This window comes from Cervus elaphus, chromosome 5, assembly GCF_910594005.1.
Source record: "Cervus elaphus chromosome 5, mCerEla1.1, whole genome shotgun sequence".
Lineage (NCBI taxonomy): Eukaryota > Metazoa > Chordata > Mammalia > Artiodactyla > Cervidae > Cervus > Cervus elaphus.
The window spans coordinates 60835073-60848792 of NC_057819.1; the positions used below are offsets into that span (position 1 = coordinate 60835073).

Here is a 13720-nt window from a genome sequence, read left to right on the forward strand (position 1 = left end):
ATTAGTTTTAAAACCACATATGCACAATAAATACATAGCAGTTTTTCTATCAATAAGACTTATGCTAGTTACTAAGACGGCAAAGACAAATAAGATGAAATGGGGGGAAAATCTGGCTTCAAAGAGTTCACAGTCTATTGGGGAAGGTGGACAAATAAAGAGTTACCAAGCAATGTGCCATAATAGTGCTGTAACAGCGATGTGTGGGGTGCCACGGGGGCAGAGAGCTGTGAGAATGAACCCCCCATATGTCAACAGAGATCTGTGCTCATAGGGAAGCTTTACCCAGAGTCATGCTGGCAGCAACTGTGCTCCAAAATCTACCATAATTATTAGTCCTAACTGCCAAATCCAGGGCCTCCCACTAGAATTTATTATACTCCAGGTTTTGTGGGGTTTTTTAAGTAATAAGGCATTTGTTAAATTCAACACATTCTTGGGAATTTTTTATACTCCAATTTAAGTGTCATGCAGCTAACATAATCAGGTTTTCCTCCCTGCTTCGAAAATGTCCTTATCAAAACAACAACCAGCAAGTGAGGACTTCATAAATCAGAAAGTAGGGCATTCAGAAAAAAATTTTCCTCTCAATAAACTAGTTGATAAGAGGTATAAAGAAAAACCTCTCCCAGGAGAAAGTACTGAAATGATTTTCTCAACCAAAAACCAATTTGTTAGGTATTAACTGGCTCCATCTGATGATGCTATGAGTTTAGTTTCAGGTAAAAGCAAGTATAACGACAGCTATGATGAGGATCAAAAGGAAGATAAATCTAAAATTGTCCATCCAAAGGGTGGCATTAAACAGAAATAGTCTAAATATTAGCAGATCAATAACAGGGGTTTGTTTCTGGACTGCTGTTCACTAGTGTAATATTGTGCCTGTATTTAAGTAGCTGTCTTCCTCTTGGATTTATATCTGTCCTCAAAAAAAAGCACCATGGGGAAAAATCCTCCTGGTTGAGATGATTTATATGTTGGCACTGACATTATTGCTCCAAGCCTCTGGTCTCCTGTCACCAGGTAAATAGATTTTATAAAGGTAAGATGGCTTTTACATTGGAAGCTGCAATAGAGAAAACTTGTATCCCTTTGGGAAGGACTGCCATCTGCATTTCTTGGGGTAGCTGAATTAAAATAGAAAGTAACAAATTGCTATCCTGTGAACCTGGAAACTCATGGAAGAATGGTATCTGTGTTTAGAGATTATTTCCCTTCAATTAATTAATTAATATAGCGGTCAGCATCTCCCTTAATTTAACCACAATGTTTCCCCCACCCCCTCGGTTAGGTCCTAAAACAAAGTTGAGAAAAGCAATTTCCTAAAACCAATGTTTCATTTAATCAAATCATGCTATTGCTAAGAGGAAAAGTGACCAATCATAATATTTACATATGGAACCCAATCGTATGTATGTTATGGAAGAGGAATTTTAGTAATTAGGTGTAAATTCCAGAGAAAATAAAGTTCTACCTGAGAATATCCCGGGACTCTCTGCTTGTAAGAAGTAGAAATGGCATCAAGTTCTAGCTTACAGAATTGAATGATTGCCTCAGTTTTCTGAATTGGATTTTAGCTAACAGTTCTGGAGGATAATTTAGGCCTTTGGAAGATAACATATCTGGGGGAGAAATGTATATAATATTTAATCAATTTCATTCCTCTACCATCTCTGCTCTTGCTAAGATAGTCTTTTGATACAATTCACTTCATATCTCAATCTCTGCTGAAAACAGTTAAATAGGGCCTTATTGTTTGTAGAATAATGTCAGAATGCCTAAATGCCACACTGAAGGGTATTCATCATCTGGCCCACACTAGGCCTCCACTCTTTCCTCTATTAACTTCTTAAGCATCGCGTTTTCTGTCTGTATTTGCCTCTTGGAATTTCCCTCAATACTCTGCTTTACCCATCTGAGTGACCCTGTCCTTCTGCATTATCTTTCTCCTCTTGTCACACAGCTGCTTCAAAACAGAACTCAAAAATGCCTTTATGAAGCCTTCCCTCATCCTTCTGGTTAAATGCAACCCATTGCATTTTGAACTTGATACTTTTCTTTAGAGATTTCACACAATCAGTTCTTCTGTGTCTGCGTGTGTTAGTCGCTCAGTTGTGTCCCATTCTTTGGGACCCCGTGGACTGTAGCCCATGAGGCGCCTCTGTCCATGGAATTCTCCAGGCAAGAATACTGTTCTCCAGGGAAATTCTTCTATAACTTTTATAAAATATATTTGTATTTTTTTTTCTCATTTCAAAGATATTCCTTGGGCACCTGTTACAGGCCAGGCACAGTCCTGGTATTAGAACATGACCGAGGATAGGCAATAAAAGGACACAGCTTCCTCCTTGCTCTTTCTCTCTGGAGCACTCACTGTGGGAAGCCAGCTACCCTACTGTGAGGAAGCCAGAATTACCTTCTGCGGGGAGACCACATGCAGAGACCCAGATGGAGAGGAACTGAGACATCCAGCCCCCAGCCAGCATTAAACACCCAACGTGCAAGTGAATCAGATGGCTTAGCTTCCAGCCTGTCCCTGTAATGCCCTGTCTGAATCCCTGATCCACAGAATCTGTGGGCATTAAAAAAAAAAAAAGTTGTTTTATGCAACTGAAGTTTGGAAGTAATTTGTTTTTAGCAATAGATACAGTAGGTGGTAATACCTAAGGTGACAAGAAGGCAAATTCATGATACATTTTGGAAAAAGAATCTATAAGATTTGCTGGTGAAATGATGTACAGGTTAAGAGGGAATAAAGGATGACTCCTAAATATCTGACTTTAGTTACAAAGTACTAAGTAGCTCCGTATACTGAGGTCAAGAAGACAGGGGGATTCAGATGACATATTTGGAGGGGGCAAAGCTGATCTTTCCTACTAGATTTTAAGCTCTTTGAGAGCAGAAAAGATTTTTACCTATTTCCTCCATGGCACAAAGCACAACATCTTTTGGATACATGTGCAATAAAAATCCCCTAAATTGAACTGTGAAGAAGCTACTGCCCGCAACTGCCCCAATGAAATCATCTCTGCAGAAAGCATGTATCTACAGTATATATGGATATAAATGACAATGCATTTTTAATGTTTGCATAAAGGGAATTGACACATTACATCAATTAATCACACTTGGCAAGGGAAGTGTACATAAATTAACTTGCTGTGTTTCAGACTTTGGCTGCACACAGCCAAGTGATATAAGGAACTGGAAAGTGTATGGTTAATTTGGCTCATGGAGACGTGCATGTTTTAAAATGGGTCACATCAGCCACGAAAATGAGAAACTGTCGTTCCACATTGTGTTCTGTAAACAAAACCTCCATGCTTCTTGCTTATTGCTAATTCTAGCTGGTGCTTGCGTGACCTTGGCTTTTCTTTACAGCCTGGTTACTGAGGTGTGTATGAGCTAAGGCTTCTTTATAAAGTGCCAAATTGAATGTAGTCACTCCAGAACTTCTGGGAACTTTCCTGATGGGTCCAGGACTCTACACAGATCCAGTATCAGAGGTAAGCAACAGAGCTGCAGTGGCAGGGAGGGCTCCTCTGCAGGGAATTCTCCAGAGTCACACCTAAGTGGTAGCTATGTCTTTTCTGAGCTCCTGCTGTTTCTGTAGCATCCAAGGGGAAAAGCCATTCCACCTGCATTCTTGGTGTTTGACACTATGATTTATGCAAACTTGCCCACTTTGTAAATACCTTCACAGGATCTGCTTTGCCTTTTCCTTTCTGGCACCTAAGTTAAGAATTTATCCCTCTTAAAATATTTGCCAATCTCATTTATATTCAAAGGCAAATATGAACTCTGGAGACATCTCTTTTGACCACATTATTTGCTTCTGAGTTTCCGGGGAGGGTGAGGAGAGCTGGGCACGGGGCAGCGGAAGTCTGGAGAATATGCCCCACAGGCCTGACCACTGAACACACAGACGCTTTTTCTAAACCACCCCTCACTATCTCAGGAAAGAGGGTTTAGCTCTTCAGGATAAAGATGCTTAAGGATAAAGATAGCCCTCTGTTGATGATTTTCCTTTGAAAAGGATGTTCACATAATCAACTCATTTGGCTTGCCTGTGAAAAAATGATGGTCCTAGGTAGGTTGGCAATGTTTATCCCTTATTAAATGCTCATTCTAATTAAGCAAACTCTCCACCTTGAATAAGAAAATTGATTTTCTGTTGAAGATTTTTGTCAATAAACTCATGGTGATTAGTGAGCTTGCAGTTAGTTATTAAGTCTTAATATATAGTGATAACTTAAAGACCAACATTTTTCAAATAATGTTCAATGACCCATCAGGTTTCCTGAGGTCTTTTGAGTTTTCACTGCTGATAATCCTCTACTGTGATCAGAGGATTATGAGGTACTCCAGGGAGCAAATTCCAGTGACCAAATAAATTTTTATTTCCAACAATGCAAGGCGATTTCATAAAGGATTGAATAATTCTACCACTAATGCCCTTCAGAGTATCCCATGCCCAGTGAGTTAACAGCCCCAGGATATTTTTCTCTTCCTTTCTTTTCTTCTCTTTACATTTTTTTAGAAAGAAGATGGATCCAATTTTTTTTTTTAAGTCTTCTCAATGTAAGATGGAGAAAGCTTGGTATCAGAGCAGAGGAGGGAGACAGATACTTGAGGCAATACACTCTTTTACTCATCAGTGCCACTATTCTGCATCTTTGACTTAGCAGCTGGAGGCTTCAGAAATTAAGGAAACTTATTTTTAAAGTTTCTTTTAAATTTGCAAAACCACTTTTGTTCATTGCAGACATGTGAAACAACATCAAGGTATATACCACGTCTTCAACACAATGGAGCCTCTGTTCTTCCTGCCCTGCTTAGAGCTAGTCACTGTTATTGGGGTAATGTGTGTCTATTCAGTCCTTTTTTTTCTACGAACACCTATAGGCACACATGTACATTCATATGTACCACACGTATTCACGTATACCACAAAGACACATGTGTGGCTGTGGCATTAGTGTTGCTATTGTTACAGTCATAATGAAATCATGCAATTCAGTATCCCAGCAACTTTCTCACCAATGTATCATGGACACACTACATGCCAATATATTAGACATTACCAAAAATATTCAAACAAAACTGATTTATTTGGGGGGCTTCCCTTGTGGCTCAGACGTTAAAGAATCTGCCTGCAATGCAGGAAACCCAGGTTTGATCCCTGGGTCGGGAAGATCCCCTGGAGAAGGAAATGACAACCCACTCCAGTATTCTTGCCTAGAGAGTTCCATGGACAGAGGAGCCTTGTGGGCTAAGGTCCATGGGGTCACAAAGAGTCAGACACAACTGAGTGACCATCACTCACTCACTCAATCAGCATCCAACATTTTTGTTCCCCTTACACTAATTCCACTGGACGTCTAGCTAAACTCTTTCTACAATGCTACCATATTTTCAAATCATTTTCTCTTTCTGACCCACTTTTAGAGCCAGGTTAGATAGTCCATCTCTTTGCTTTGGGACCTCAGAGCAAATGGGGCATGCATTTTTTGTTTTTTACATATATTACTTTTTTTTTTTTTTTTTTTTTAAATAGAGCCCAGTTCTGCAGCCAGAGTTCAACTTTTCAGAGGACGTGTGTGTGCCACCCATGGTATGTCAGCTTGTTGACAAAGGACACAGGAAATAAAATACTTGTGAGGTCCCTTTAGACAGCCTCGGTTAACCAGCTTCTTGCCTCAAGATGAAAGCAAAATCCATCAGTGCTTGCTGCGTCATCTGGAAGAGGTACAAGTTATTTCCGTTCCTTTTTTCCACTTATTTAAAATATTTCATTCATTCTGCTAAACAGCTTGTTAAGGGAGGTGTCAGATATTCATTTTAAATCTAAAATGAATTTAAAAGAACGTTCTACAGTTTTCAGTTGAAAATTTTACAGGCTTAGTTTTGGACTACGGACAAATCGAAACACTGTCTTATTACAAACTCGCTCTGCTTCCCTATTTTCTGCATTATCTTTTGAGTCTTATTTATTCATTACTCAAAAGTAAAAGCAAACTAGTGCAGTGAATAAGGAGCCATTTTCTTTTGTGGGTGTTTCATTTTTGGCTTCGTAGAAAATTGCCAGGGCCAATACTAATTAGTTGCCATTGTTTGCTTTAGTTCTCTGCCTGAGGTGGGTGGATAGAAGACCAGCTTTTCCATTGCTATTTTTTATTTATTATTTTCTTACTTTTCCTTAGGTTGAAAAACCCAGCCTCTGATGGTTTACTCATGGTGACAAAAATGGGATTAATTAAATGTAAGATTTATAAATTAAATTGATTTATAAATTAAATTATAAATTAAAAATGAAATAAATTTTCTGCAAGTGCTGTCTAGTACAGAAGCACCTATCTGGCTAAAAGGAGGGAAGCCTTCCTTTTCAACTCCTTCTGCATTTAAAGAAAACAAAAATAATTGGTGATACTGCTTGGGTCCAAATGTGTATGTAACTGGAGGCATGAATGTGTGTTATAACAAAAAGTTAAATTCTCCTGTTTATTTTGAAATCTCATGCATGCTTGAAGAAATGTTAACTCAAGAGGGTATTTTACAAAGGTATTATTCCATTATATATGCATATAGCTATTGATATCAAGAATAATGATACTGAGGCTGGTGGAAGCATATTCTTTAGAAAGTAGTGTATAATGGCAAGCTCTATCTGACAACATTAAGTGTTAGTGAAAGAAAATGTTGAAAATTATTTAGTGGAAATATAGATTTTATGCTTTGCTTACAGAATTTTCTTTCAACACTTGAATTTTAAATGCAAAGTTGAGTAACTGATCCCCTTGGTTTCAGGTCCCTGGTACTTGGCTCCTGCCTCCCTCTCCAGCCCAGTCTCCCTCCGGGACATCGCTTCCATCATTTACCCCAGGCTACAAGATAGAGATTGCCATTCAGCTTCTCCACTCTATTTTTCTTTATCCCACCATTGTCTCAAATTTTCTTTACTTCTACATTCTTTCCTGCTTTAAGACACTTCTCTTTGTCCATAACCTTATAATTTTATGATTGACAGATAAAGATAACTGATTTTTCATGATTTATAGTGCAGTGATTTTCACTGCAACTGAGAAACTGGTTTGTGGCCAGTTCATCAGAACACTTCATTTGGATTGGAAGAATTCTTATGGGGAGAGACTGGCATAATATTCTAGCAGAGAAGCCCACTCCAAAATGTACGGTTAATGACTCTTGCAGTAGAATTAGTTTATGTAAGTTTATTTGCTCTAAATCAATACCTGACCATGACCATTTCAACAGATGGTATGAATAAAATTTGCCTCAGACATGAAAACCTCATCTCAAAAACAAAAAAGGAGAAAGACCACAAATTTTTTCCTTGATTGCTTACACAAATGTTACTCAAAACAAACAAAAGAAGGAATATATCTTAATCGGTCTCTGATTTAGCCCTGTACAATGATTACTGAACACTGGTAAAGTCTGTATACACCGGAAGCATGAGATTATCTCCCTGCTTTACACAAGCTGATCTTTCTCCAATCATAGGGGACAGTATTCAAATTGCCTGATGATATTTCAGGTCACTCTGCCTTCAACACACAGTGACTTCTGCCTAAAGTTCCTTCTCTGTTTCTTCATCTTATTAGATTCAACTCATCTTTCAAGACATGGGTATAATAGCACCTCCTTAAGAAAGCATTCTCTGTCCATCCTCGATCATTACTGCACCCCACTCTGAGCTCAGACAGCATTCTGCATGAGTATTTATCATAGGAATAGTGTGCTGTTATAATTTTGATTTATTGCTTCTCTTTTGGACCACAGGCTATTTTCGGGAGAAGAGCATACCTTTTTCAGCTTTGTATGCCTAATACTTAGCAAAGAGTCTTTCATAGCAGGGGTGCTAATACTAATTTGTTGAATGAATGAACCTGCTAATGCCTTTGACTTATACCATTTTAGACACTTGTTGGCCAAAGAAGTCAATCAATATAATGAGATGGAGTTCATGGTGTTTTTATCTAAAATAAATCTGATCTCAGAAGTCCACTTATATTATACTTTTCAAAATGAAAATCATGAAATTAATTTCTCTGGTTTTCACTTACAAATTTTATATTGAATAATCGGATCATACTGTTTAGTTAAGGGAAACCTTAGTTCCTAGACTTATGCTTTAATAAAATTATTTCTTGGTTAGTTTTAATATTTTAAAACCTCATATTCTCACCAGTTATTCAGCAAATATTTATTGATAACTCATTATGGGTCAGACCCTCCCAGTTTCAGGCATTAAAGACTGAGCAGAAAACGAAGTCCCTGCTCTCATGGAATTTACATTTAAAGGGGGGTAAACAGGTATTAAACCAAACAAATACATATACAGAGAGACTTTCTCTTTAAAGAAATGCATTTCATGAACTTCAGGTTTAACTTGAAACTAACTATTAGGAAGAAGCTATCATTGAAGAGAAGAAGCTGCTAAAATACTGAAACACCTCATTCAGACCACAGACTCCTGTTTGCTTCTCTTGGGGATGGTAAACTGCAAAATGTGGGAGAGGCATCATGACCAGAAAGACTGAGACTTCTTTTTCTATGAGAAAACAAACATGGGTGTTTTGAATTCTTTTTTATAAAATAGACCCGTGTGGTTCTGAATACAGCCGCCAAATTTTTGGCTGTGTGAATCCACAGCACTATAAAATTAAGCTTTCTGGTAAAATGACTGTTTTTTTAACCTTAAAAAATGGAAAGGGGTATTTTTCTTTTTTTCCACCATCATAGCCCCTCTTCTCCCCACCCTTGTCTTTGGTGCTCTTGGCAATGGGCCCAATTACTACACAGGTTTTCCCGCAGGTTGTACGTATTATTTTTAACCTCATTAATGGCTTACTTATGAACCAGTTAGTTTAAATCATAAAAAAGGAATGATTCACGTTCATTGAAGTATATTTTGATAAACTTGGCTACTCTTATAAAGCAGAGAGAGGTATATAATGAAGTGATTGGAGGATACAGAACTCATTAATCTGTGAGGTAGCAGTGATTCCAAACAGAGACAGGCAGACATGTGTGTTAGGTCGCTTATGGGCAAAGTAATTATGTCTTAGAAAGATCTGCAGTTTGTGTATGTTTGTTACTCTTGGAGGAATCCCCCTTCAGAACTTTAGAGAAAGAAAATTCTCTGAGGAGCTAATCCAGACTCATGAGTTATTATGGTTTACAGCATCCATTTTATTCCCCAACCCCTGTTAGATGTCACTACTGTGGATGTAGCAGTTCCTTCCCTACCCTTGGATTCAGGCAGGAGAGCTGCCCAGAACCAAGAAGAAAAATCTAGGACAACCCTCACTGGCTTCAGTAAGGACTTAGCAATGTCTTAGATCTTGACTCTGTACACAGATCTGGATTGTTGGAGACTCTTTCTCATTTATTTCAGAAAATGGAAACAATAACAATCAAGTAAAAACTCTGTTTGTTTAGCAAAAGGATGTTTGTTACATGGAAGAGCTCTTGACAAAACCCATGTACTCATCAGGCCATTTTTCCAAAATCTGTTTTCTGTGCAATTCAATCTCAAAGCAAAATATAATAACATAAAATTGGTGCTTTAAGTCAGACTATTGGTTTAACTAAATTTTTTTCAGTCTGAATTGGTTTTTCTTCTAAAGGAATTTAAAGGTCATGAGAGTTGATCTGGTCACATGGATAAGGGAAGTTATAGATAGGGATCCAGATGTCAATTTTTTCCCCAAAAGAACCTCTTTTGGAAGTATATAGATTTACTCAGGTGACTGAGGCACAGAGAGATAGGGAAGCTTATCATCTTACTGTATCCAGAATTTCAGTTATATTTTGACTTTCAATAAGCATCTATATAATTTAAACAATACTTGATTCAAGATAAACTTTACTTATCTCTAAAGCAGAAATATTCTTAAATTCATAACATAAAGAGCAATATATATAAGGTAATGAATCAGGAATGATTTTATAAGTAATTCCTGAAAATGACTTCTATCTACTATTTTTTCTGGGCCATCCAAATTCATACATCTGTGATAACTGACATTGTATACTCAGTGATTTGGAGAATTCATTTAAAATGTCCTCAGAAAATGTAACCTTCAATCATGTACATTTTCATTTATGTGCAAAATTTGAAAGAATCATAATATTTATGAAAACTTTCTTTGAAAGAGTCAATTAGACTACATGTAGACATAAGAATATATAATAATTAACATTTATCCATATTTAGAAAGTATATAAGTACAAGAGATAGTACTTGCTCTATTGAAGAAACACAATTTTCAGGAATTACTGATTTTCACCAATAACTGTGTCTAGAGAAAATTCCATATGTGAGCGGAATGACTGGAAAGTGAGAAGAAAGCTAGAAAGTTCCAGCCTCAAGAAACCACTTCTTACCCCCTTCATCCTTAGCACCCTATCATCTCGCAGAAATAGAGTTAATATGGTCATGTGTGTCTTCTCCTCTATCAAATGTACTGGAGATTCAAACCTGAAGCTGCCAGAATGTAAAATCCTAAAAATAAATCATCCCCTTTCAGATATCTGCAAATCACCTCCATGTTTTCAATGAAACAAAATTTACTAGCTTGTTGGAAAGCCTTGTAGGAAGCATAGAATCAAAAATATTAGAAAGTCACAGGTCTGATAAAGCCTTAAAACCATGGACCATCTCTTCCTGATATCTCTTTTTCCTTTCTTCCCTTCTGCCAACTTTGCTGAGGAAATATAAGTGAAGAGGTTTAGATGTGGGTTGTCTTGCTTCTTATTGTTGCCTATCAGGCGGTAAGTTACTAAATTGAATATTTCAAAGGATATTGGCTTAGATAACAGCGAACCAAAAGTAAAGATAGTGGCAGCACCCAGCGTGGCTCTGTTAACAATTCCAAGCTTGGTCTACTTGCTGCACAACAGACCAGTAACCTGGAGATCAGGTCTTGAGGTGGTGAGGTGTTCCTTAGAATAGTGATTTTATTTAGAAAGCCTGACATCCAAGAAGAAGGTAGACTGGAGTCCTAGGGTGCAGTCTTCTTGGGATCTGGATGCCAGTTTCTTATATAGAACAGAAACGGGGATGGAGTAAGGAAGTCAAGCAAAAAGGCAGGAAGTCTTGCAAGATATCTCCTGGTTTGGCCAGCCTTAGGGAGAGGATGTATTAGATTCTTCTTTTCTGCAGCTATTCACAGGGGGGCAGGGGCAGGGTGTTTCCCCGTGAGCAGAACAGAAGTACAGCAGTTTAACATTCAGGCAGAGGGGAACGGTTCCCTGAGGCAAGTCATTATGTGTGTTTACAGCTATAGACAGTGTCCTTTTAGGAATTATAGTTTAAAAAAAATAAAAGAAGAAGAAGAAAAGCAATTAAAAGCAAAGGGTAAAATAAAAGAGATCCAACATGGAGTCAGCTTTTTTCTTCCCTATTATTTGATTACCCTATAGCTTGATGGCAAATTTAGGGTCACCTGTCGCCTCACTAATTTCTTCATCCTTGATCTCTTTTCCTGTCAATATTATGTAAAGTATTATTTCAAGAAGCTACAGGCTCCCTCTTCCAACCAGCTTTCTCCTGCTCAGAAATATTGGACTTAGAAATTTATCGACTTCTGAGATTTTGAAAGAAAATATTAGGGACCATTGGGGTTTTGTTTGAATTAAATAAATAAAGTATTCAATAATTTATCAGCCATGCATAAGGATGCAGCAAGGGATCTCATGATGGTGTTAAAATATGCATTGTATATCTGAAATTTTTTTCTCCTCAGTAGGCTATGTCAGCACACAAATGTGCTTTTGATATCTAATGCAAAAATGATCATGCTGTAGACTGATGAGAATTCTGAAGAAGACTGAGACCACATATTAATCTGGGAAACCTTGGCCGCAGTCACGGATTCTCATTAGCAACTCAAATCTGAGGCTTTGTATTACTTCTTCTGAAACCATACAAATGCAATATCCAATCATCAAGCAAGAAAATAAAAGAATTCAGTCAGAATTAAGTGTGACAGTGAGGAAATAGTCACCCAACTTTGATACTTCATGTGAATCAGTTTTGAACCAAACAGAGGAAAAAAGGAAGGTTCTAATATCACTATGTATGTGAGAATATTATTGTTTGGTCACTAAGTCGCCTCTGATTCTTGAGACCACTTGGACTGTAGCCCACTAGGCTCCTCTGTCCATGGAATTTCCCGGGCAAGAGTACTGGAGTGGGTTGCCATTTCCTTCTCTGGGGGATCTTCCTGACCCTGGGATCAAACCCGGGTCTCCTGCATCAGCAGTCAGATTCTTTACTGCTGAGCCACCGGGGAAGCCCATATGTGAGGATAAACCCACATTAATATGGATAGGAAATTGTGATGATTTTTTTTTTCCCTTGCTGTTTCAACCTATCTAAGACTGTTTTCCTGAATTCTCTTCCTTGTGTGGTTCAGGTTAGGGTAGGTCGTAAGGGAATTTTGTATGAGACTGAAAAGGAGGACGCATGCCTTAGCCCTAAATGTTTGTGTGGGCCTGGGTACCGACAGAGGATGAGGACGCATGCTCTCACTCTGCTGGCTCCCAGGGTGGGCCTGGAGAAGCAGTGGGGCTTGCAGCTGCTCCAGCTGTTGCTCAAGCTCTTTCTGTAACTCTTCAAGTTCTGGACTAGGAGTCATGTATGGTTTATGGAAAAAGAGATTGGCTTCTTCAAAAACTTGCGTTGGCTTCCCCTGTGAAACTTGCTTATCTGGGGACTTTGAATCCCCTTCCAAAACTAGCTCAACCATCTCTCTTTGCTCTCAGAATCCAGTCTTGGTAGGCTTTAGGGCCACCCATAAAGGTAAACAAAATTATTACCCAGAAAACAAACTGGCAAAATTATTGCCCATAAGGCAAAATGAATACAAGGTGTTTTTACCTTATATGGAAATACCTAGAAATGTTTGTTAGGGAATCCTAGGGTGTATAGGATAAAGGTGGAAAAATAGAATAATTTTTTTATATAGGTGTACTTGAGGGGGCAAGGATGAATTGGGAGTTTGGGATTGACATATACACACTACTATATTTAAAATTGATAACCAAAAGGACCTACTACTCTATAGCACGAGGAACACTCTCAGCATTCTCTAATAGCCTGAATGGGAAAATAATTTTGAAAAGAATAGATACATGTACATGTATAACTGAATCACTTTGGCATACACCTAAATCTAACAGCACTGTTAACTGACTATACTCCAAAATAAATAAATTTTTTAAAGAGAGTCTAGATTCAGCATTTTACTGACTGTGACACTCATCTTGGTTAGATGATTAGATTTTCTTTGTACCCTGGAGATATGGTACTCAACCGGAGTTGGAATCCTAGAAAGGAACCTCTCTCTACTCACCACTCACATACTATGTCTGGAGGACATCTTCCTCATTAGAGCTTTGCAGCATATATTATGTGAGGGACTTGTAGGGTGGATGTCTTCTGAGGTACAGAAATAGCCATGCGAACTGCTGTAATCAAGCTGAGTTAAGCTCAGTTGCTCAGTCTTGTCCCACTCTTTGTGACCCCATGGACTGCAGCACGCCAGGCTTCCCTGTCCATCACCAACTCCCGGAGCAAGCTCATACTCATGTATATAGAGGCAGTGATGCCATCCAACCATTTCATCCTCTTTCATCCCCTTCTCCTGCCTTCAATCTTTCCTAGCATCAGGGTCTTTTCTAATGAGTCAGT

General features: G+C 38.2%; 1 long non-coding RNA gene across 1 annotated transcript; it reads left to right on the forward strand.

Annotated features, from left to right (window-relative positions):
• The first annotated feature begins 3384 nt into the window (after positions 1-3384).
• On the forward strand, positions 3385-7804 carry LOC122693333. Its single transcript, XR_006340877.1, has 4 exons — positions 3385-3506; positions 5558-5748; positions 6204-6262; positions 6808-7804. It is a non-coding gene; the product is annotated as an uncharacterized LOC122693333 (long non-coding RNA).
• The last annotated feature ends 5916 nt before the right edge of the window (positions 7805-13720 follow it).